The sequence below is a fragment of the Topomyia yanbarensis genome, chromosome 3 (genome assembly GCF_030247195.1).
Source record: "Topomyia yanbarensis strain Yona2022 chromosome 3, ASM3024719v1, whole genome shotgun sequence".
Lineage (NCBI taxonomy): Eukaryota > Metazoa > Arthropoda > Insecta > Diptera > Culicidae > Topomyia > Topomyia yanbarensis.
In genome coordinates this window covers 392,786,479-392,812,429 of record NC_080672.1, presented here as the reverse complement: position 1 = coordinate 392,812,429, position 25,951 = coordinate 392,786,479, and the positions used below count along the sequence as shown (strand labels likewise).

The window sequence follows — 25,951 nt, the reverse complement described above, 5'->3', positions numbered from 1 at the left end:
AATTTGATGTGGGACACCCTTTATGTGCGGGGTCGGGAATTGAACCCAGGCGAGCTGCAAACAAGGCAATCGATTTACCAAGTACACCATGCTCAACACAGTTCTAAACGTGTTTTAAAATCGGCAACAAATACGACGGCATCGTATAACAGTTTGAAATTTTGAAACAAAATTGTTCCAAATTATTAAACAAAACGCTCTGCTGGGGATGTGAATGTTTCAGTTCCAGTTCTACTTTGAAACTCCTATATAAAATAAAACGCTCCTGAACATGACTTTGTGTGTTCCTGGGAATGATATTCCTATCCTGTCTTATTTTATGACTTAACCTCACTTATTTTATAAAGCACACCAAGATTTTACGCGCACACTAAGGTTGGCGCCCTTGGCGGGAGCTAACCTGCCCAACCGCACGCTACGGCTCTGGTCACTCAATGTAGAAATGTCTTTTTGAAAAAAACTCAGAATTGTGTGCATGCTTTTCGTCAAAGCCACAGGTTCTCTATTAGTAGAATGATTTACTATAGACAGAAAAGTTTCGTGTAATTGGTTTTACTGAAGTTGTATCGAGCTGTGCAGTAATAAATTTTAATTCCATCGTATCTTATTCCCACAATACCGTTACCTTTCAAAACAATTACCTTGGATTGAGATGCTGCTATAGTTCGATCCTCGTTCAAACACACACACACACCGAAACAAACGGAGCTTTGCGAGAGCGGAAAGGGTGCTTTCTCGTGCGTATCAGATCAGGCTCCCCACAGACGGGATAGGAGATGTATCTGAACCACCAGCAATAAGAGAGCAGATGCAATCAGCAGAGCCTCCCCCAATATGGGTTCGCCAGTGGCAGTCTCCATCGATTCACCGTCTGGAAAAGATGTGGCCTAGTAATATTCGCGCGACGTAGAGCTTGTTCGATTGTGTAGTGTTCTTCTGCCTCACTTGGCAGGTCCAGTGTGTGCCATCCTGGAATTGATTGTACTCTGCCAGAGCACTTTTTGTTCTATTGCGTTGCTCAATTAGGTGATTTCAGTGGTCGATCACGTTAGGAGTATCACTGAAAAAGGATAATTAAAGCTTTTTAAAGCGAGATATGCTCTATCATTCTGTGCGGCGGGGATCGATTTTCACCCGTCTGATACGTTTTTCCGATAGGCTGAGGAACTGAGTGCATGAAAAATAGGTCTTGCTCATCTATTGGGATGTAAATTGTGAAAAGTTATGCGACCTTTCTGGGGGTCTTCATCGGTGGTAGGAATAAAATCCAAATAATGGTCCACGGGGATCCTTAGTTCAAAGGTGAATTTTCAGCTGTATCGATTTATTGTGTTTTTTTTGTCTTGTGTTCTCGTATATTTGACATCTGTGAGTTGGTTCTTGTGCGCGGCGATCCATACACACGGACAAACGTTCACATCGGTGAAGTAAGCATCCGATGAGAGTAGCAAGGAGAAGCTCCCCAGCATCACCCGCCCGTTTTATGTTGTATGCAACTGTCAATTTGATGCTCCACTCCCTTCGATTATATTGGCGAGCCACCACGGTGAAAAGTGAGCGTCTGTGTCTGTGAATGTGCTTCCGTAAGGCTTTCCGAGATAGAGAGAAAGCTCCGTGCAGTGGAATGCTTTTCGCATGTTCGTTGTAGAGCGAAAATCATAACGAGAGAGAAAGAGAGAGAGAGAGAGAGAGAGAGAGAGAGAGAGAGAGAGAGAGAGCGCGCAAGAGCGTATTGTATAACAACAAACACGCCTGCCTGCTACAAAAGGATTCGGATAGTGGTTGGGTGGTGGATATGCGCTTTTGATGCGTGGAGTTCACTTGGGGTTACACCCGCACCCAAGACCACCCAAAATAGGAAGTTCGTCTGTAGTAGTGAATCTCCAGCCAGCCGCCGCAGCAGCCCAGCGATCACAGGTAGCATATTAAGTATTTTTCTCATTTAACTCAAAACACCGCCCAATGGGAAAACCGTTGTTACCGAATGACTGCAATTTTCAGAGGTCCGTCTAGGGGACGGGGATGGCAATAATCGATATGGGGATGGCAAAAGGATACTTGTGGACGTGTTTTTTTGTGTGTGGAAATTGTGTGGCAACGATTGACAAGCAGACAGATTGCAATGCACAATGCCGGGTTGCCAGCATTTAAATAATACTGCAGACTGTTGGTAGTTTGTTATTCATGATAGCAGCTACTTTGATAATGAATTATTCTTATGTCGTGGACTGACGTAATGAAAATTAATAATTCAATTTCACGTAACACCTATTTGAAAAAATCTGACAATCACGAATAGTGTGTCTGTGTTATTTGATTTTGACTCTGATGACTGATACAGGGCGAATCCAATTTTTCTGTGATACTGTGAGAAAATTGCCAAAAATGGACTATTGAAATACTATAGAATATCTGATGAAACAACGGAATGGTGTAAAAATTGTCGTGAAATCTTGGGTGAATCCGCCATATTATACAAGTGGATTTAAACTTTGTAATCAGCCTTGACAAATTCATTAATATCAAACTACGATGTTTAGATGGAATACATGAGCATGATTTTCTGAGTAGATTTTCTTTTGTCAAAACAAATGAAGACAATTCTCTACATCTCTACATCATCTACAATTTCATAATCGCATGAAGCTTTGTACATGATATACGAGTCTCTATATTTTCTACAAGTCAGCAGAGCGTTTTGAATTTTTGGCAAAACTCTTTTTTTCTTATTTAAGAAGACATTTGTTTAAAACCATCTTTGTGCATGAAGAGCAGAAAAGCTATAACTATATTATTGCGTTTCGACTTCGTCTCATCAGAATTCGACACTAACTTTGTAACAGGACTAAGCTAGCTACGAAAAACGAAAACACCATTTGTGTTTCTGAGCAAACCTCCAGTATTGCACGATGTCCTGCACTAAGTTAGTGTCGGATTCTGATGAGACGAAGTCGAAGCGTAAATTTCATAACTAATGTATTTACATGTTTTGTGCTCTTCACGCGCAAAGATGGTTTTAAACAATTTTCTCCTTAATGGAGAAAAAAAAATTTTAACAAAAATTTTCTCCACTAACGAGAAATATAGCCTAATGTATATTTCATTGTCTTGCTACGTCAAAACAAGTTTCAATTTAATTAATACTCATCAGCTTAATCAGAACTCCTATTCTTGCGAAACATCATGCAGAACTAGGGGTTTGCACAGAAGCACAACTAGTGTTTTCATTTTTTGGAGCTAGCGTCTACCCAGCGCAAGTTTAGTCCAGTCACTAAGTTATTTTTGGATTCTGATGAGACAAATTCGAAACGCGAATTCCATAACTAGTATCGGGAAACGTTTTGGGAGACGCTTTAGAGAGCGATGCACAAACATTTTGGTCCAGACTATGGAAGCTCCAATAGGGCTCGGTACCGTCTCATAAAGCAAGTATGAACCAGGAATTGTAAAAAAAACATTTCCGCTCACAATCGATCCACTTTACAGTTCAATAACGTCCATGGAACAATAACGCTCAGCAACACCCAGGTAGCAGTAGTTCACCTGCGGAATCTGCTAGGAATCTATTACCAGAACGTACGAGATCTGCGTGCAAAAATTGACGAATTTTTGGAAGTATTTAGATCTATTGCGATATACCCCTCTCGTAGTCTATGACATATCTCTATTTCTGAGCGATTGTCGTTGTTGAGATACACACTAGAGTGGGACATGGTTATATGAAAAAAAATAAAATTCTGCTCCGAGTAACTTTTTGGGTTCCATTTAGCTACCAGAACAACTCTGTAAATTTTTAGCTCGATCGGTAAAACTATATTTTTGCGCCCACGGTTTTAAATTTACATGGGATTTTGTATGGGGAAGTCGTCTTTTGCAAAATAATTCTTCCAAGAGTCGCCCTTTACCTCCTAAAAATAAATGGATGTCTAATTTTTATAGGAAATTTGTCAAGGAAACAAAGTCTGAAAGACCGCGAAACGACCTGATGCTTGTGGAAAAAGTTATTCAGTAAAAACCGATTGATGCCTTGAAGATTGCTGAAAATTTCATGGCATCACAGCTGCTGATGGTCGAATTATATACAAAATTTTTAACTTTCTCTTATTATGTACAAAAGAAGACTCAATTTATCCCTCAAAACTCTTGAGAAGTGGCCAAACAGTATAGATAAATGATTTTGAAACATTAAGAGAAAATTAAAACAAAATTGCATATAATTGAGTTCTACAAGATGACGACACGAATGAACCTATGATGAATGAAGTTAATGTTTGACAATTCTCGGTGGTTTGTTTACTTTGTCAGATGCGTGAGTACGAGTGCAACGGGTGCTCATCTGTTACATTCGAACTCACATAACTCCCATGTAAACAAACCACCGAGAATTGTTAAACGAAGTTCATCCGGCCCATTTTGCGGGGTTATGTCGGTTGGTGTAAAACCTAATTGGACAATCAAAAGCAATGGTGCTAGAAAAAATGAATATTTTATCAATCGTCAGAGCATCAATCGGTTTTTGCTTAATAACTTTTTTCTCAAGCGTCAGATTGTTTCGTGGTTTTCGAGACTTTGTTTCTTTGTTAAATCTCCTGTAAAAACCACATAACGATTTATTTTTAGGAAATAATGGGCGACTCCTAGAGGAATTATTTTGTGAAAGTTAATTTTCCTATACAAAATCCCATGCAGACTTTAAACAGTGGGCGCAAAAATATAGTTTCAGGGATCAAGCTAAGAATTTGCACAGTTGTTCTGGGACCCAAATGGCACCTAAAAAGTTGCACGGAGCTAGAATCTAATTTTTGTCCCACCCTGATACACACTCTTCCCAGTACGGCATAAATGTCATGCTATTAGAAAGCTTGAATTGGCATTAAGTTTTAACGATTTTTTATTTTTCCTTTTCGATATGATGATCAAAAAAATATAAAAATACTGTTTGGAACAGTAATTAACTCCCTTACAATGCATTGTAATGAATACCCTTATCGGAAATTCATTCTCACACAATATGAATGATAGACTGGTTCAATTTTTGACTTTTAGCTCCACCAGGCTCTACTGATTCCTTTTATGGTCCTTAGTAATTATGCAAATTTTGGTACCGATCGGTTGTGTCTACGGACCCTCCAAAATTTCAAAGTTTGTAAATAAATTCTTAAAAAATCACCTAATCAATCAATTAATCAGAACACTATTTATTTCTAAAGGTATTCTTCTACTGAACACATTCGGGGAACATTGTAAGTTTATGAAAATTGGTTGAGAAAAGTTATTAACCAAAGAAGCAGCTTGACTTCAAAACAAGAGGATTTTATTATTAATCATAGCAACCCTGTTGCATCTGGCAAGTCTGGTTTACATTTGTACTAACGACGCTGAATCCCTCTGGATAAAGACTCGACACGTCTATCGTTTGTTTACTTTTTATCTGTCAGTGTCATTCCAATCCAGCACGAGACCTGTCATTGCCCCTCGTTCCAGAATGATTCGAAACGATCTTCTTCGGATTGAGTGTTTTTGACAAGTCTCGTGCTCGATTGGAATGACACTTACAGATAAATAAGAATAATAATATAAAGATGGCGAGTCTTTATCCAGAGGGATTCAGCGTCTTTAATTTGTACAACGATGGAGCTATTCAAACAGGGTTGCTACGATTAATAATAAAATCCACTTGTTTTGAAGTCATGCTGCTTCTTTGGTTAATAATTTTTCTTAGTGAATTTTCATAAACTTACAATGTTCCCCGAATGTGTTCAGTAGAAGAATACCTGTAGAAATAAATTGTGTTCTGATTAATTGATTGGTGAGGTGATTTTTTAAGAATTTATTTTCAATGATAACCGATTTTCCATACAAACTTCTATATAAACTTTGAAATTTTTGGAGGGTCCGTAGACACAACCGATCGGTACCAAAATTTGCACAATTACTAAGGGCCATAAAAGAAATCAGTAGAACCTGGTGGAGCTACAAGTCAAAAATTGAACCAGTCTAATGAATAACGTTTTATGAAAATTAACATTAGTAAGTCTCGAACAGAGGTACTTTGCCTCGTCCCTCACGGCAGGCGCGCAGCTTTTGCTGTCCAGGCTACATTGCATGTGTTGGAATGAAATGAAATATGCCGAATATAATCTTCAAGAGGAGTTGCATAACGATTAAACCCACGGAATTGTAATAGCATTATATCGGCTTTATATTTGCAATATAGTGGCACTAAATGCACACAGAAAGCATACATGCTTTAAAGATCCTTGAAGCATATACGCGTTATATCAGCTTTATATACGTATACAGAGCAAGCGATAATGCTATATCTCGGCTGTGTATGTATACATTAATGATGGTAATATTGAGCTCTACTTCAATGCAACATTAGTGCAAATATATAGCCAATATTGTGCAATGGCTTAATACTTATGACGAATTTCGCGATAACTCGTACAAATGTTGGCAGTACCGTCTCAGATTTTAATTAAACTTTCTGTACATGAGAACTTTGTCACAAAAAGCCACTTTGCATACTTTATTTTTCCAAAAATGATCCAGACTGTCTTTTGAAAAAGGTTAAACTTTTTTTCACCAATTTTTTTCAAACTACCATAGTCTAAAAATAGCAAATCCTACAAAAAATGTTGTAGAAGTGATTTTTCCAAAATTAGTCAAATATTGAAAAAAAATCTTCATCGACTCCTACACTGAAAAAATTGATTTTAAAAATTTAAAGTCGATTTACAAAAAAACCTTATCTTTGATTTGGATGAAATTTTGATCCAAGATAGGTTCCTTACCTGTAGTCTAAAATTCAAGTTGAGCAATTTCAAGAAAAAAAATTATTTAAAAAAACTTTTCCTTGTCCAAACTGATTTTTTTTGTGTATTTTTATCGAAAACTAATCCAATGAAAGTCATAATCTTCCCAGAATCCAATTTCCCAACTGCTAGTTGCCTGATACATGCAAAAAGTATCAGTAACGAATTTGGTATGTATTCATAACAAACTTGAGTGTAAACATTCTTTAGCACTGATGCACGCAATATGCTTGATGATGTTTGCAATACCGTCAAACCCCTCAACCTAGGTGGGAATATAAGGTAGGTCTTTTTTAATACAAAAAATGAGAATATCTGAAGAACTGTTCGATAAATCAAATTATTCGGTTCAATAATATGGTGTATTTCTATGATGGTAACAATTTTGTGAAACTGAAATGTTTAACAATCTTTTTTTTTTCGAGTGTTGTCCTACTGGAGCTGTAGAGCTAGGTTCTCAGAAGGGCTCTCCGTCAGAATCACACACTACACTTGTAGACGAGAAAGGCAACATGGCCCAATAAAACACTGCTTAAGGCTAATTGCAGCGGGCCGTGATTCTGAATGTGATATTCATTGTACGGATCAGATATGTGCAGGCGTAGAGATTTTGCGATCGCATGTATCATCGCGAAGGGATCTAGCATTTGTACGTTAACGTGTTTAATCGCGTGTGCGTTTGTATGTTGCGTATGCTAAGGTGCATGTAACTTCGCGTGAATAAATTCGATTTTGTGCCTTTCGCATATTCGCGTGTGTTCTTGGATAATCGCACGCGAACCGTGAATCTGATCTTAATTTTCGGTGTACGGTTTAGATGCAAGAAGAAAGTAAGATCTTCCATATCACTAGAGTTCCCGGTCATGTCGCCAAGGAACGTGTTGTCTAGTGGATATGAGCTTTATTTTTTGATTGGTCCAACTGAATGTATGTAACATAAGTTGCTAGTACGGAGATTTGCGTTTGAGACCGCGTTTGAAACTTCGTAAGTACTCAAATGGTTATCTTATTAGCCATTCACATATTCGCGTGCGTTCTTAGGTGGTCACTCGGACCATCATTCTGATATTTAGTTTACGGTGTACAATTCACATTCTGACAGGGAGTGAGTTACCCCATATTACTGAAGTTCCGGGTCATGTCGCCATGGAAAGTGTTGTCCAGTAGATATGAGAGCTTTTTTTTTAATTGGCTTGAAGGCATGGACCTAGTCTGCTGATACCAAAGATAGAAACTTCCGGAAGTGACCGATTCATGATCGTGCGAGTGTGGGAGTTGTTAGGTTCACGTTTGAGACCGCGTTTGAAAATTTATAAGCGCTGAGACGTTCACCTGATCACCAGGATGTTATCATGTTTGCGGGATCGCGTGTGTTGATGCCGTGGATCGTCGCGAAGGGCTCAAGCATTTGTACGTTAACGGGTTTTTTCATGTGATCTTTCCTCAGAATTAAACAAGAAAATAAAGAAGTAGTAATGGAATATTTGTTTAATTACATAAACTGTTTTCAATGGGATTCTTGATTAATAAAAATATACTTAGTTGCTAACTTAGACAATATCTTCTCACAAACTGAGTTTTAATGGATTCGGAGATGATTATGATTTTCATTGGTTTATTTTTCGATGAAAATACACTGAACAAAAAAACAGTTTGGATAAGGAAAAGTTTTCTTTCGAATAACTTTTTTCTCTTGAAAGTGCCCAACTTGAATTTTTGATGGTAGGGAGGGAACATAATTACCTATTTTAGAACAAAATTTCATCCAAATCAAAGATGGAGTTTTTTTGTAAATCGACTTTAAATTTTTAAAATAGATTTTTTTCAGTGTGGCAGTCGATGAAGAATATTTTTAATATTTTTATTCAAAAATTTGACTAATTTTGTGAAAATCGCTACTGCAACATTTTTTTGGAGAATTTGTCATTTTTAGACTTAGAAAAAAAGTGGTAAATAAAAGTTTGACCCTTTTCAAAAGACAGTCTAGATCATTTTTGGAAAAACAAAGTATGCGAAGTGGCTTTTTGTGACAAAGTCTTCATGTACGGAAAATTTCATTAAAATCTGAGAGAGTGCTGCCAACTCTAAATACGATTTAGCGCGAAATTCGTCTTATGGTTACTTGGGTAGTTTGGTTGTCTTGATCAGCTGGTGAGAGAAGAATTACCCTTCACACTATGTGTAGGACGGATATTTTATGCCCGAAAGGTATAAACACCAAATCGGCCAAAAAGATTGTTTTCGTCAAAACAATTTTTTTAGATGACATAAAATCTCGACGTTTCATGCATTTTAGAGATATTTGGCGTCAAAAATACGAATTCGATTTCTGAAATTTCATGGAATGATGCCCCATTGAAAAAAAATTAGTACCGGCTTATATGGGAATTTTTTATGTGACCGGACGGTTCAGTCTATATTCCAGGCACTATATAACCGATTCATACGAAATGCTATAGACGTCTGTGAGGATAATATACCTTTCTAGTGGCGTAGCCAGAAATTTGGTTTGGAGGGAGTTTTGATGAAAATCGTTGATTTTGCGAAAATGCTTGAATTTCATGTAACATTGATAAATTGAAAGTTCAGAAACAAAATTAGTCTAAGATGTCTTTTCTAATATGAAAAATTCTAGTATGAAAATAAAAAGTGCACTTTTAAAGTGGAATAATTGTTCTAGAATTTTTCTAACGGTCAAGATTTCATAATTTGGAAAGCATCAACGTTGGACTTTTAACAACCTCGAAGAAGCTTTCCAACATAAAACAACGCATCTTTAGATGTAATAATTTTGGCGATTAAATCTCCTAGAAGTAATTATGGAGAAATAGCTCTTCAAAATTGTAAGGGACTTGGTGTCTTCAGCAAAGTTGTTCATAATTTCATTTTGAACAACTTTGTTGAAAATATGAAAACTTCATTAATGCAGTGCATCGAGATATAAAACGATATTGAAGAACTTTTCTTAAAGCCAGTTCTTTTCAATAAATGTTTTATTGTAGGCTTCAGAGACTACCAGATGAAATTTATCAATTACAGTAATATCAGATTAACTTGTTTTAAAGGTTTTCTTTCACATATAGTCTACTATATTTCGATATTCTGAATACACGGATTACTCGTGTCTTCAACAAAATTAGTTATGGAATGTCTTCAACGAAGTTTTTTTCATTTTGATTATAGGGGCTTTACCCTTAGGGTCTTTCGGATCTTTTTTTCAGGTTGGAAAATTTTTAAACCTAACTTACCTAACCTAGGTGAGATGCGTACAATCGACTGACTAACTACGCTATGCCCGCTTCGTTTAATAAAGTTGTTTGAAATAACATTTTCGAAAACTTTGCCGAAGATATTAAATCTCGAACTAAATTTGTTGGAAGAGTAAATTTTATTTCAATTACTTCTAAGAGGATCGACCGTCTAAATTATTTTATTGGATTAGGCGTTGCTTTACATTGTAATATTCTTCAAAGATACTAAACATCCAAAGTTGACAGTTTCGAAATAATGTGATCGTGATCGTAAAAAATGTTTTCGAGCACTAATTTTACTTTTTTCACTATTAAAGCTACTCCAGAACGAGTCCACGTATACAAAAAATAATAAACCATTCAATTCAACACTCATATATTCACCATTAATAGTCACTAACTTGAAATATTTTGATTTTTTTTATTATTTTCAATCCTGCTTAGAGGCTACTTATATAATAAATAGTACTACAGACACTTTATACACACTTGCGAAGACAAAATCAGTAAAACTAGCCACCATTGATTTTTACTGACATCACGGAAAATCCCATATGCTTTGTATTGGCTTCCCCCTTTGCTTCCCCTCACAATTCCCTCATGCTCGTTTGGCTGCATTTTTTGACACTTCGCTAGTCTTTGCATAAAGTGTCTATAGATAACACCAAAAAAACTAAATGCCCATACAAACCGATCCTGACCTGTTAAACATAAACGGAAAATGTAATTTTTCATAATTTTTCCTTCTAATTTCCATAATATTATTGTCGTTGTAAATCACACTGAGTTTTTGTCTCAACTCTACGCAACTTAAAAAAACATTTTAAGCAAATATTGCATTGTATGCATATTTTCGGTAAGCAAGTTTATGTTTATAAACATCAAACTGTGCTCGAAGCAGTGTCCCTAATGCATATTTCGGAGCATCTCTTCAAAAAATAGCTTATGACAATTATGGGACCTCGGCTAAGGGATCAGTTACAGGATCCATTTCCCACAATTTTCCAAAAGTTTCCATGTTGCCTAAAACAATAGGTTCCCAATATAGTGATCCTGATCATACTTCCAAATTTTTTATTGTGTGTATTTAATTAAATGAGTCACCATCAATTTTTTTAATCTAACAAATTTTGTGTTTGGGGGGGCTTTAACTTCCAACCTCCACCTCCCCCGCTCCTCCACCTGGCTACGCCAATGTACCTTTCATTTGGGACTAAGTTTGTGAAAATCGACCCAAACATCCCCGATAAGCTGATGAGAGTTTGTTAATTTTTATAGGTGGCCACTTTTCCGTGGAACTTCCGGAACTGTATATGATGGTCATCGTGGTCAACGCGAATTCGGTTGGCCGCCAGTGACCTATAACTGAGAATGCAAGTCGTTTGACACACATTCTAAAGAATTTTTTACCTTTGTGTATTCATCGCGGTAACGGTTCGAATCGAAATTTTCTATGTGACCTCACGTCACAACCCGTAACTCAGAAACCGTGGATAGGATCGGAATAAAATTTAATAGCCGTTTACGGTGTTATAAAAGCTTTGATTTGAGACTAAGTTTGGTCCAATCGATCGAGCCATTTTCGAGAAACCGATGTAATTGTTATTCTAAAATTTGATATTTCCTCCGGGGCTTCCGGAACTGGTGGCTAATGTGGCCAAATACACTTTGGATGACTGTTAGGGACCTAGAGCTACAGATCACAGCAGATGTGATTACATTTAAAAAAAATCACCTTTGTACACTCTTCGCAGTATCCGTCGAAATGGGGATTTTCTGCGTGATCGTACTCATCACCCTGTAATTCAGGAACTAGAAGTCGGATCCACACAAAATTCAATAGCAGCTGATGGGAACATAGTGCCTTTCATTTACAATTAAGTCTGTGAAAATCGGTTCAGGAAATTCCGAGAAACCGATGTGGACAAATTATAACAAGATTTTCTATGTAACCTTACTCGTAACTCCGGAACCAGATATCGAATCAAGGTGAAATTCAATAGCAGCCGATGGGAATATTATACCTTTCATTTGAAACTAATACTACGTTCACACTACGGGTTAAACCGTGTTTTAACCAACCTCGTACATAGTGTTTGTTTCCTGAAGCCAGTAGCACTGGCTACGTTTCAAATGCTTAAAGTCTGTTCATATAAACAGTACAATATAGTTTGAAGGTGACATTTAAAAATATTAATTATTACCAACAACTAAGAAATTATGCTTTTTCTTGTATTGCTTTTCTCCATAAAATTAACAACATTGGCTCGTGGCAATGTAAACTGTACTTAAAGCTCGTTTGCTGTCATTTTTGGCAACTAGCCGAGCCAAAAAGCTAGCTTATGTTGGCTTTACTCATTTTTCAAAGAAACGTCAAAACATTCACCCTCTTGGTTTTAACGCTATCTTGATGACATTTTTCTTGTTGCTGACTATTATAACGCGTTTTAACTCTGTAGTGTGAACATAGTATTAGTTTGTGAAAATCAGTTCAGCCATCTCCGAGAAACCGATGTGGACATTTTGTTATTATATCCGCACATACATACATACCTATACACACGCACAGACATTTTCCGAACTTCGACGAACTGAGTCAAATGGTATATGAAACTCGGCCCTGCGGGCCTCAGGTAGAAAATCGGTTTTTGGATCAATTGCATAACCTCTCTATATGAAAAGGCAAACCTTGACAAAAGCATAATAAAAAATCCAGTTATTTCAGTATAAAATCAGATTTCTAGGCACAATATTTGGTTTTTAATTCAAACGGTTTCACATTGAACAGCTATAACATTTTACAGGAACATTCTGGCTTTATACTTCCTTCGGTAAAGTCGTTGAACACTTCCTACACTATGCTGCTGAATAATTGATGTGTATATGTTAGGGGAAAGTGAGGGCTTCTCCGCTTTAATATGATATTTGACGAGACACAGAGTTGGCACGAATCTTCTAATTACATGATGATCGTACCGATTGAGCCAACAGGTTATGATTCGCAAGATCCTGAGTTTAGAATGCCAATGAATATAGCAATCCCATACAGTAAAAGATCACATGGAAAATTTAAAAAAATCCACTCCGCAACAGAGAGGTCAATCACCACCACCAAATGTCGACATCATACGCACCGCCGCCGCTGCAGAAATTCACAGCACGCATAATAATCGCAAATTAAAACCTGAGACCTCGAGGTGCTTCGTAATTTGCAATTATCGACGTGACCCAATCGAAGAGCGGCTGGTGTGGCGCCACCAAACTCGCCCAACACACACCCACCAGTTTGCAGCGTTAGATAACATGTCAAAACCGATAATTGTAATCCGATGCACGATCAGTGAGCTTTTTTTAATTTTCGCTGCACATCGTAGTTGCAATATCGATCGAGTCGAATTAGAGATTAACAGCAACGATCTGCACGCAGATGATGATAAAACAGTTAAATTGCTTTTAATTTAGCGTATTATTCGCAAGAAGGAGGCGGTGAGAAACAGCAGAAAAATATAATTTGCTGCATTCCGAAATTAATCGCAGGGTAATTTTTCGTTCGGTGTTTAGTTGCAAATAAAAATGGTGAACTGGGATAATTCGACTTTTCAGATCGTTTGGATTGTGCATATAGTCGGCACATTTCGTCACATAAATTGCCGCCATAATTTAATTACAGTGTGCAGACAAATTCAATTTGCAGCGCGCTCTTTTTCTATTTTCTTCAATTATTTCCGAGATTTATCTAAGAGGTCCAACTATTTTTTTTTATTTTGTTGAATAACCACACCAGTGAGCAGGTCATTGGGTCAATGGGTAGGTAAAAGTCTACTCAACTCCTAAAAGCTGCACAGTAGTAAGCCATGGCAAGATTTATCCTTTTTTTATCGTTCGCCTCCAGGAAAAGAAGCACAATAAAGCGACGAGGAACACATTCATCCTTGCTCTAGTTTCCGGTAGCTTCGCGCACATTCGTTGTCTAATATGACGTCATGGAAAAGGCGATACCTTTCGGCAAGCGAATGTTACCGGAATGGTTTCTAGGCGGTGCAGTGTTGTCGGTTTTCCTCTTTTGATGGGCGACGGTAGGGACAGTGAAGAACATCAGCATGTTATCAAGTTGACTATGGAATGTGATACTATGCTCTGAATAATGATAAGGTGTATTGAATTGGGTCAAAAAATATCCATCCAAATATGTCTAGTTACGTTTGGCAGTGTAGAGAGAAATTATGGGCCGAGGGGCTCAGCATAAGGCCCTTCTGCATTATTGTAGACTTTTCGAACTCAGAAACTGTTAAGCTCGAAATCTATTGGAAAAACTAGTTCTCTGCTATTATGTATAGTGGATAGAAACTTTTGTGGAGAACTATAGAAAAATACTATTAGTGCCGTTAATTCCGACGCCAGAGGGACTCCACAACCAGATATCGGTTCATCAGCACGTGGACCGGGACCAATGACTCTACTTCCCTTGCGAAAGAAGACGTGACACTGAGTTTTCACCTCAGAAAATCAAAACGACCTCGGCTCGAATTGAACCCAGACCAACTGGGCTAAGCAGCGGTCGCGCTTACCACTCAACCACCGGCGCCATCTATAGTCAAAATTTCTCAACAAACATATGATTACGGCCTAAAAGCCAATTGTCAAAATCCACTTTGAATGGAAATTCCGGACAAACCGTTACACGCCAATCACAGATGTTGGTAGCAAATGAAAGAGAAAAGTTTTCTCTTTCATAAACTGTTGTGAACTGCGTTCGACTAGTAACGGTTTGTCTGGAATTTCCGTTCAAAGTGGATTTTGACAGTTGGCTTTTAGGCCGTAATCATATGTTTGTCGAGATTTGATCGAACAACAATGATTATTTTTGCCTTTCTCATATAAAGAAAGGCTATGCAATCACTGTAAAAATCGACTTTTTAACCGAGGCCCGGAGGGCCGAGTGTCATACACCATTCGATTCAGTTCGTCGAGATCGGCAAATGTCTGTGTGTGTATGTGTGTGTGTCATTTAAACTCACACAATTTTCTCAGAGATGGCTGAACCGATTTTCGCAAAATTAGTTTCATCTGAAAGGTATAACGCTTCCATAAGCTGCTATTGAATTTTTAGTTGATCCGACTTCCGGTTCCGGAGTTACGGGTTGAAGAGTGCGGTCACGCAGCAAATTCCCATATAAACTGGTACCACCATGATGTTCAAATGATGTAAAACATATTAAAATGGATGTAACATTACTCTAGTTTGCGGGTCTGGATCACTAATGATCAATCAAAGCAGCTTTGACCACATTGGCCACCTATGACGGTTCATGACGCCCCCGGGGAACCCGCCAAATTCCAAAGCTAATATCACGCCCATTCCCCAACGAATTCTCTACCGATTTTTACAAACTTGATTTCAAATGAAAGATACAGTAATACCGTTGACTGCTGCTGAATTTCAATCGGTTCTGACTTTTGCTTCCGGAGTTACAGGGGTGTTAGCAGGCATGGGAAAGATCATTTCGCGAAACGATCAATTTGAAATCATCCGCCCACATGCTCTTACTGTGAAACCCGATCTCGGCAACCCTTCTTGTGCAGAGTTACGCGTTCATGCGAAAGCGAGAAGCAAAACACAAAATTGAAAAAAAGTGACAACGACCAGCTATGATCCATTCTCCATCGCATACGTAGTGTTTTGAATAAAAGCAGAAAGGATCGCAAATGAATGCATTCTTTCATTCACAAAGATTCATTTCAAAACATTCTCCGGATCGTTCTAATAAAAAAAAAACTTGTCGTTCTTGTTTATAGACCTATGAAATTTGTACTTGGTGATCTCTTATTGTTGAGTAAGTAGTTTGCAATGTGCTGGTGAAAAAAAAATAACTTCTTAAAACGATTCCGTGCATATCACAATATCAATTTCAAGTGGATTGTAGTGCAATCTACTTCTCAACATTGATTATAATGTACATTTGCACTATAAAGTTGACCTAACCCAACCAGAGAATACAATGTCACATTCATTTGTGAACTAAAAGTTGATTCACTTGTGAATGTTTACAGTACAATCTTCCGATTCAATCTGCGAATGAAGAACACGATCTTCTTCATTCAATATAGTACGTGTCATTCTTTTACCTGGCTCACATCTTCGGAAGTTCATCTCTACCTACGTTCAGTTGTGTTCTTTTGGAGAGTTTTAGTCGAATCATGAATGAACGAAATTCCCATCCCTGGGTGTTAGTAAGGATACACTGGAATTTCCCAGATAAATCGGTACAATCGTAATACCTCAGAGGCTAAAAACTATTGAAATGGTTACCAAATTACTTCTAATCGCAGATCTAGATTACTGATTGCCAATCAAACATTCTTTGAATATATTGTCCACTATCGACGATTCCGGAAGTCCGGAATTCCGGGCATATTCCACAATTACAGTCACATCGGTTCTTCGGTGATGACTGAACCGATTTTCTCAAACCAAGTCTCAAATGGAAGGCAAAATATGCAGTTGAGTATTGCGTCGCCGCCCCTCCCCCCGCCTTGCCCTTACACCTCCCTCCTTCATCACTCCCCTCCCCTTGGACCACCCTCACGCCCGCATTTCCTTCATCCACCCCTTATACCGAAATAAGATGAAGGATTTCTGACGCATCCTACACTCCCACTCTACTAACCCCCCATTCCCTCCACTTTCAAACCCATTCCACCAACATTTCAAAATATAATCACATGAATATAACATTGAACTCATGCTGATTAAGCTAATTAAATATTATTCTTTTGTCTTTGTCATATAGAAAGGTTATGCAATTGCTCCAAAAACCGACTTTCTAACCGAGGCCCGGAGGGCCGAGTCTCATATAACATTCGACTCAGTTCGGCGAGATCGCAAAATATATGTGTGTATGTATGTGTGTATGTATGTGTGTATGTATGTATGTATGTATGTATGTATGTATGTATGTATGTATGTATGTATGTATGTATGTATGTATGTATGTATGTATGTATGTATGTATGTATGTATGTATGTATGTATGTATGTATGTATGTATGTATGTATGTATGTATGTGTGTGTATGTGCGGATTTGTTAACAAAATGTCCACATCGGATTACGAGTTGAGGAGTATGGTTACAAAATAAAATTTGTTGATTAATCCACATCGGTTTCTCGGAATTTTCTGAACCTATTTGGCAAACTTGATTTTAAATGAAAGGTCCCTCAGCTGCTGTTGAATTTTGTATGGATCCGAGTTCTGGTTCCTGAATTACAGGGTGATACGTACGATCACGCAGCAAATCCCGATTCTAACGAATTCTGCGATGAATGTAAAAAGATGAAATTTTTTCCAAAATGTAAACACAACTGTTGAATTTGTAGATCTAGGTCACCAACAGTCATTCAAGGTCTCTTTGGCCACACTGACCACCATCGACGTATCCGGAAGCATCCAAATTCAGAATAATGGTTATATTGGTTTCTCGAAAATGGCTAGACCGATTTGATCAACTTAGTCTCAAATGAAAGGTGTTGCGTCCCCGGAAACTGATATTAAATTCCTTCTTCATCCGACTTCCGGTTCCGGAGTTACGGGTTGTGGAGTGCGATCACATAGAAAACTCCGATTCAAACCGATACCGCGATGAATACAAAAAAGGTTCTCTTATATATACTTACCAAGTGTAATAAGAATGAAAGACATTTCCATAATGTTATATTGTACGAACCAGCTATTAAATCATAGTTTGGAGAAATGAGAAAAGCACAATTGCACCTCTAGGTGGATTGAAAAAGGTTTTTCTTAAAAAAATCAATTTTTTCATAAGTTCAACTAGTATAAAATACTAAAGCTTTCGGCTGAGCGTCTTTTAACTATTGCCATCAAATTCTGTCCAGCCACCTCGTCTACTTTGTTCGCCAGCGCACAGAGGAGTAATTGGGGTCGAATCCTGGCCAAAATTATTTGCTGCTGCAATTGTTGTTATTATGCCTTAATATGAACTAAAAATAGACAATTACTAGTTTTTGGAACAATTTGGCAGTGCAGAGGCCAATTTTCTATATCTTTTCAAATACTAGTAATCTCTAGGTGATCTTTGTGAATACATTTATTTTTCCAGTTGCATAAACATTTGATCAGTGGGAAAGGGAGAAGAAAAGGGACGCCTGTGCATATTTTCATAGAGATACATGTTGGCAAACATAATATTTGGCCCTACAGCATTTCGGTGTACCTCAAATTAGTCAAAATTTCAATATTTTCAAATCGCTTGGGATTGGTGGATCGGACAAGATCGGAAGAGTTCGAATATTTTTTGTATAGCTGAAATCTTGTTTTGTAATACTGCTTCAGCAACTTTGCCGGATCTAGCCGTATAATGTAACTTTTTTATAATTCAAATTTGGAATAAAATGTTAAAACAAGGTATTTTTTAAAGTTGGTGCAATACACAGCAAGTTTACTTTTTTTAGTTAGTTTTAAGCTGAAGTTAAACAAACAGTTGTGTTGAACTACGTTTGTAATAATATTATCTTATTTAATACAGTCATCATCACTAGAAAGCGATTTTGCTGAATATATAACGAAAACGATTAAAATATGCCTTAAAATATCACCATTGGGCATACATGCAAAAATTCTTTATCAATTTTTGATATACTCCTAATTTGTCCACGTTATACAGTAGGTTCTTAGGTATATAAAAAAAATATAACGAAACAAAAAGATCGAAAAAAAATATTTTGGTTTTTGGCCAAGAATTTGTTCTAGTTACTCCTCTGTGCAGCGCCAGTTTACTTACACAGTTTTGGGTCTTTGGTTCCGCTTGACAATAATGGCAGTAATGGCAGAATTCAAAATACGGCCAATATAGCATCGTGTTGCTTCAGGAAAGGTAGCAGAGGTTTTTCCTTCACTCTCACGTAGTTTTCTTTGTTGACGGGCTCCGTCGCAATGGTAATGTCGCTTTTCGAACCACAGGTACAGAAAGTCTTCCAAACAAGATGATTCTCTGTGAACTTCGCTAGCTTCATATGCTTGATAATATCCGTTACTATTTCTTCCGGTTGCCATTACGCTGGTGACAGTTGATTTGCTCACTTTTAATGATGTCCTTAACTTGGCGTGCAAGTAGTTCGGATTCAGGCTATATGCGAGCAAAATTTCTCTGTGTTGATACTCTTGCTTCGATAATACTTTTATCACTGAAGAGCTAATGACAAAATAAAAATATTAAAACTTTCTGCATGCAGGTTTGTTTAATATCGTGCAAAGATATGCGTCAAGTAAAAAATGGGTATTTTGTTTGTTTCTAACAATGAATACTTTTTATCCATTTCACAACTACTCGATGAGGTAATGTCAATGGGTATATTGATCTTAACAATGGGTTAAAAATCCTTAAGAATTGTTTCAAGCGAGTTAACCTACAAACTAAGGATCGTAGCGGAACCTGCAAATTATCCGCCTGCATCGGAGTCCTTGGCGGAAACAGAACATTTCGGCTGTTTAGACTGAGGATGTTGCAAATATGCACCAGTTCGGCGTTTTTAGAGCAGCCAAAAGATCCAGCCATCAAAAATATATCCAGTTTTATTTTGTTAAGGAGTTTTGGAATAGGATCTCTATCTAGATTCCTATACTTTTATAAGGAGGCAATAGTGTGAAATGAACGATATTTTATTTTATTTTTTTAAATTCAGAAATAATTCTATTGACAGTATTTTTCGTTCTGGCGCCATTTTCATGAATGGGTATTTTTTACGCATTTTGTTGTAACAGTTCTGCGAAAAATAATGGGTAAAACATACCTAGGTTGACGTACAAGGTCTGTACTCATACCAATCCACTTTTATTGAAAATGCGTAGTTTTCTACGCATTAATGGGTACTTTGTTTTTATCAGTGCATATCATCCTGAAGAGATAAGAAATCGCAATTCGAGTAATGATTTTATTTTAACCGTATAGCTTAAGAAAAAACTCTGTTCTTTAAAACCTATTCATGGATTGCAATGTTTCAAATTATTTAGTAAAATATGAGTCAAGATCAGTTTCAACCCGGAACTCAAAAAATCACTTAAGAATTTTTCAAATAGTCGGTCAAAATCATATTTTAGTTACCCTAAAATCTTTTTGAAAAGTGATAAATCTTATCAAATTAGACTTCTTCTACTGCCTTTTCCGCCCAACTGAACTATTGAAAACTATGAAGGATATGTGTATTAAGGATCGGAAGGTAATAATTGAGCAGCTTCTAGCAGTGCTAGAGAAGCACATATCTTGATCAAAACAGGTTTTTCGTGTTTCTTTACTCCAACACTTTTGCAGGAAAACGGTTTTAGAAAATTGGCCATGACAAAATTCATTTCATTCATATTATTCATGTTCTTTGTTTTTTATTCCATTAATTTATTTTATTATTCATTTTATTATTTCTCTTCAGTCATTATCTTTATTAATTTCATCCAATTAGTTAGCTTAGAACAATTTTATTAATTCAAATTCATTCTTTTTTAATGTTGTCTAATTTTCATTTGAGCTGAACTAATTTGATTTGTTTATTTCAATAATTTGATTTATATCAAACATTCCACCTATTTATTTTTAGTTCACGGGGGGCGTGTGGTGTAGTGGAAAAAAATCGAATCTTTTTTTCGCTTAATTGTTAGTATTGAACCTCTAAAATAGTCTCCCGCAATCTCGGTGGCCACGCTGCACTTCTTTTGTATTAGACAGCCATACATTCCAAGCGCGTATTTGCTATAACACACGCAGATTGCAATCTATCGGGAACAATTTTCGAAAAATTGACAGCGATAAAAATACAGTATAAACAATACACTCAAAACCAAGGAGTTTTTATTCTCAGGTGATCCGATCCTCAAAAACGCCGATCAGTCATGTTGGTTTTAGAAACGACAGCTAGCAACATTGTTTACTAGTTCTCTCCATATGTTTGCTTAGATTTCAGGCGGTAAACAAAGTTGTTCGCTGTCATTTTTCTTCCCCGCAATATGCTGTTCGCTTTCCTCACTTCTCACCTAGTTACTGCCAAAGACGAATCACCTTAGAACTATAAGCACCTTGCTCTAAACTACTTCTACTCTAATTTTCATGAGAAACTATTTGTCATTTTGTACAGCGTATTTTTCGTGATGCCAAATGATGTCGGACACCCTTGAATGGCGTTATTCTAGAATTCGCGTTTTTCAAATTGGCGAACACTATAACTCAAAAATTAAACAACGAATTGACTTGATTTTTTATGAGAATGTACAACATGTGCAGCCTGTCGATGAACTACAGAAAACTGGATAAAAAACTTTTCTCATTTCTTTTTTTGAAGAAAAGTGAGCGATTTTTTCTGTAAAATATGAGATTTTTCGGTTTCCAGGTGCCATTTTCCGAAATTCGAACTTTTTTCCATTTGTTTTTGGTTCAACGAGTTCACCGAGTAACCACAAGTCTATGCTTTACAAAACTTATTGAATTTCCTGTGTCAGAAAATTTTATCAAGAGTTATCGTGTTCGCTGTGGCGCTCCTCGGCGTGGAAATGGTTAGACGTCTACTCTTGCAACGCTCGTATGTATAGCTCTGCGTGGCTAAAAATGTATTTTTTCGTATACAATGAATGTATAAATAAATCTTTACGTTACACAAAAGATCAATTTTTGCCTTGCCTTCAAAAAAGCTTAAAACAAAATAACTTTCGGTTTGAGCACTTTACACCAGACGCTCCCCTTAAACGACATCGATTTATCAAAATATTAGAAATAGGCAATATTGGCAGCTATCCGGGGTTCAAGTTTCTTATTTAGAAAAGCGCAGTAATACAACAAACAATCATAAATCTTCCAAATTCTCTGCAGCCGGCTGCAATTATAAGCTTGAGCTTGAGAGCGTGTGCGACCGCCCTTGGCTGCTACTCCGTTATCGATCTGGACTAGCTGAAGTTGCACAGAGAATAAATAAATAATTATGGCGGCTGCCTAGAGCAATTATAAACATGATAACGCTATTGGCACACTTACTAACAAGCTTCTACTTCTCGTGATACATGTGGAGATGCAGAGGATTCCTCGGTCACTAGCATCAACATGTATCGGACTAACATTCCTTACCTAGAAGATCTGCATTCGGACGTGGCCAAAAAAATTATTTAAAAAAGCTTGTTCTACAACTTTGTGGAAGACACATAATCTCTATCTCTTTCCGATGAAAAGTTACTGTTGGCGCTCTCTATGCGGTAAAATGTGGAACTAAAATTTTCTAACCAAACATGACTCGTATTACTTACTATAAATCGTCTGAACATACTATTGACCTAAACCTAACCATTTTTTCACAAAAATGTTTAGTTCGTGCGAATCAAGTACTGATACACAACCACGCGCGGCTACGCCCCATGCAAAACTGACCCAGACATCACTTCGTTAAAAGTTTAATAACTTCTTTTAACAAAGCCGGATTCACTAGTAGTCTGTGACAAGATTGTAGGCAATAAAATTATCTTTCTTATTTTCACTTACAGTGATAGTACGATGCATACAGTGCCACCTAGCGGCGAAATGCGAGTTAGTCGGTTTTCTCCATGTAAATTGTCGAAAAATCCTATACAAACTTCAGGCACGTTGGTCCGGTAGCTAGACTTGTCCCATTTGCTTCAAATTTGAAGCAAGTACTTCTAGTGGGACTAGGAATCGACTTTTGAGTTTTTAAAAATGCATCATTCTTCAGGGGACTCTAATGCTTATGTTAAATCTGAAAGAAACTCTCCTTAATCACAATTAAAAGCTTATGATTTTTGTTCACGGTTCCGTTTTCGTCACGTTAAACGTGATTGTTCACACGCGATTTTGAGCACAAACTTTTTTCCGTACAGGTGACATAATGAACAAAAATTTTTGATTTGTTAATGTACTAAAAACGAGTGTTACGGAAACCAAAATATCTACAAAAAAATTATGTATACATATATCCGCCTCTCAAGTACTCTGATTCATTAATTGCGACTCGATCGGCTGATCAATCGGAGACCCACCCGGTGTCGGAATAGGCGAAATGGGGAGGGATTACTCCAAAACTGGATAATGATAGGATCCAAAACCTCGATCCGATCGCAAGTAACACGCTGGGGGGGCTTCGGGCTGCTGTTGTTTATTAGCAATTTTTTGGAACATTTTAGTGCCAATAGTTATTGAAGTATGCCATGCAAATGGCATGTTAATTGTACTGCGGTTGATTCAGACACTGCTGCGCTGACGGGAGCGTTGCCAATGGTTTGGCATTTAATTGGTCATCCGCTTGTTGTGGATAAAATAAATAACCTAGATGAAGGAAATGGGTTGGATTCTGAAGGTTAGTTGTAGGCCGGTGAATCCATGTGGTTGAGCTGAGCGATTATTTAGTTATTGTTTTAGTACAAATGTATCAGCTTCAGATTACAAAAATACTACTAGCATTGTATAATGGTGGAAAATTTAAATGGAATATCTGCTCGAGGGGGACTTGTTTTAAAAATATGCCTTAAATGTTTTCTGAAGTGCAATAATCATAAAAAGTTTCTAAATATTATTTTCTCAAATGCTACTGTAAGGCAGCTGGTTATAGCTCTTACCGCCGTCTGTTGGATTATGAAAAAAAAAACAGTTAGTCTGATCCCGACTACTTGACTCAACACACAACCAAAGGGGTCAACAGTGATGAGTTCCCAATTGAAGCGGAACGTTTTACGACTGATAAGCAGACAATTGTGTTGTGAGTTTATATGCGCACATAAACGACCAGTTTATACCGAGAACCACGACGACGACGTAGCAGGGAACCGTTGGCGTTGGAATTGGAATAATTAGCGGCTAATTGTTATTGACCAATTATCTAATCATAATTCTGTTGAAAGTGGTTCCCCGCTGTGCATCAGAGTAAATTGAACGTCACTGTAGTAGCGCTAGTACATATGTGTACTGCCAAGTAGCTGTGGTTTCTTGAACTGTTTTGAAGCGATCGCGTGTCCAGCATTAGTGGGGGAGATGGTTAGAGTGTGAAGAACGATTTACATCCGGCAGGCTGTGGAGAGGGGGGGCTCTCGCAAAGAAAATTCCGACATGGTCGGTCGAGCCGGTAATGAGCGGGTACATCGAGGGTTTCCTCACGCTGGTAACCTCTACTCTTTCTCTCTGCCGGACTCGCGGTAGGCTAAGCTAGTCTACATATATAGTTAGCAGTTGCCGTCAGACCGTCTGTCGCTTTCCTATACTATACTTCCGTTTATTACAAACGTCAATCATAGTCGCAAACATAATATGAATATGTTTACCACTTATTGTGTTAGTTCGTACGACTTCAAGGTCCATGTAAAAGGTTTGGAAAATCTGACCGCTGGAATACGATCAGTTTCCTATGAAACAATATTTGTCATTGTGGTATGTTCTAATATCTCAGAGAATAATTATTCCGATTCAACCGTATCTGTAGCTCTCAATTCTATTCTCCAACTTCTACGTATAGCTAAATGCTCAAACACAATATTGTATCTGAACGTCTCTAGCGAGTGATCTAAAGACGACAATGCCCCGTACCAGAGCGAGTACAGTGCGCAGTTTCCCCTACAGCACGCGTGGTCGTTGTCTTCCCGGAACAGACGGGAGGAAGTGTTTACTTATTGCTTCTGAGGCATTATTGCCGCACTCCGTTGGGGATTCATTTTCCGAACGCCACTATTTTTATTACTCACCGCTGCAGTGGCGGCGCGGTGTGATTATGATTTCTTGACCGGGAGCCCTCGAAAAAAGCGGGCGAAAGAAGACGGAGGAAAAAAAATGGAAATTAAAGCAGCTGCAGTAGCACCCCAGCTCCCTACATACATATACAGCACATAGGCTGATTGACGGACGTAAAATGTAATGCAGAGATTAAAACGATTGAAGCAGAAGGTTTAATGGTTTCTACGCCCGAAATATACTGTGGAAACGAACCATCTTCTTCTGCTACTGGGAATAGGGAGGTCATTTACTCCACACGTTGGCGGCCGGCCACCGAGAGGCCGGATCCGAATCGGAGAAGATGGGAAGACCCGCGGCAGAGAAAGAAAGCAATGTGTATTTCTTCCTATACAGAATGGTACAGCGGAGCTCTTGGAACGTGTTGAATGGCTGGATAAACAGATTTTTAGAGAGAATCAATTAGTAGAAAGTGCTCCCGAATCGTGTTTATTTTAACTACAATTTTATGGGCTATTGTGAGTCAACAGCGCTAGATTGATGCTGGTCGATGACAGCTCCAAATAGATCGGTTGGCTTAAGTGAGCAGTTTATTAACTGATTTTATGAATGTTTTGAAACGTGATGAAGCCGAAATTGAAGATTGGATTATCAAGCGTTCAACATAATGATCTCAAATGTTACAGTTTCTACGATCAGCTAAGTTTCTTAACTATTGGGGCCAAGTTCATAAGACCTCTTGAATAGTGTGGTTCTGAAGTGGAGTCACATCTGGACATAGGCATTCGGTTGTTGATTTGGCCAACAAACTCGGAGTTTTGTTACAGTTCAGTTCGAAATATACTCGAGAGGGTTTTTTTTCAAATAACGGACTATTCAGAAACTGATCCAGGTCGTAGAGCCAAAGTGCGGCCCTGAAAGGTGTATGATCAGGATTTGACCAAATTGAACGGATGCTTATGGACGATAAAACGTATGTTAAGTTTGACTTCAGCAGTTTCAGCGGTAGAGGTTTTCTGTTGCAAGTGATCCCGGAAATATTTCCAAGAAATATCATTTTATTTTTACAGACAGATTTTCCTCGAAGCTGTTGATCTGGCACGCTACCTGTAATTGTGGCTGGAAGACTCCGACTTTCATCACAACCGTTATCCCTTTCATGCCC

The 25,951-nt window shown here is 37.7% G+C and overlaps 1 protein-coding gene across 3 annotated transcripts in view; it reads left to right on the top strand.

Annotated features, from left to right (window-relative positions):
* Nucleotides 1-846: 846 nt before the first annotated feature.
* LOC131693015 (uncharacterized) overlaps nucleotides 847-25,951 on the top strand; it is a 146,376-nt gene continuing 121,271 nt past the window's right edge. For 2 of the 3 annotated variants that reach the window (XM_058980465.1, XM_058980462.1), the window contains exon 1: nucleotides 847-1,917. The gene's annotated coding sequence lies outside the window, so the exon portion shown is untranslated. The remainder of the gene's footprint in view (nucleotides 1,918-25,951) is intronic. The other variant, XM_058980463.1, reaches the window with a different exon arrangement.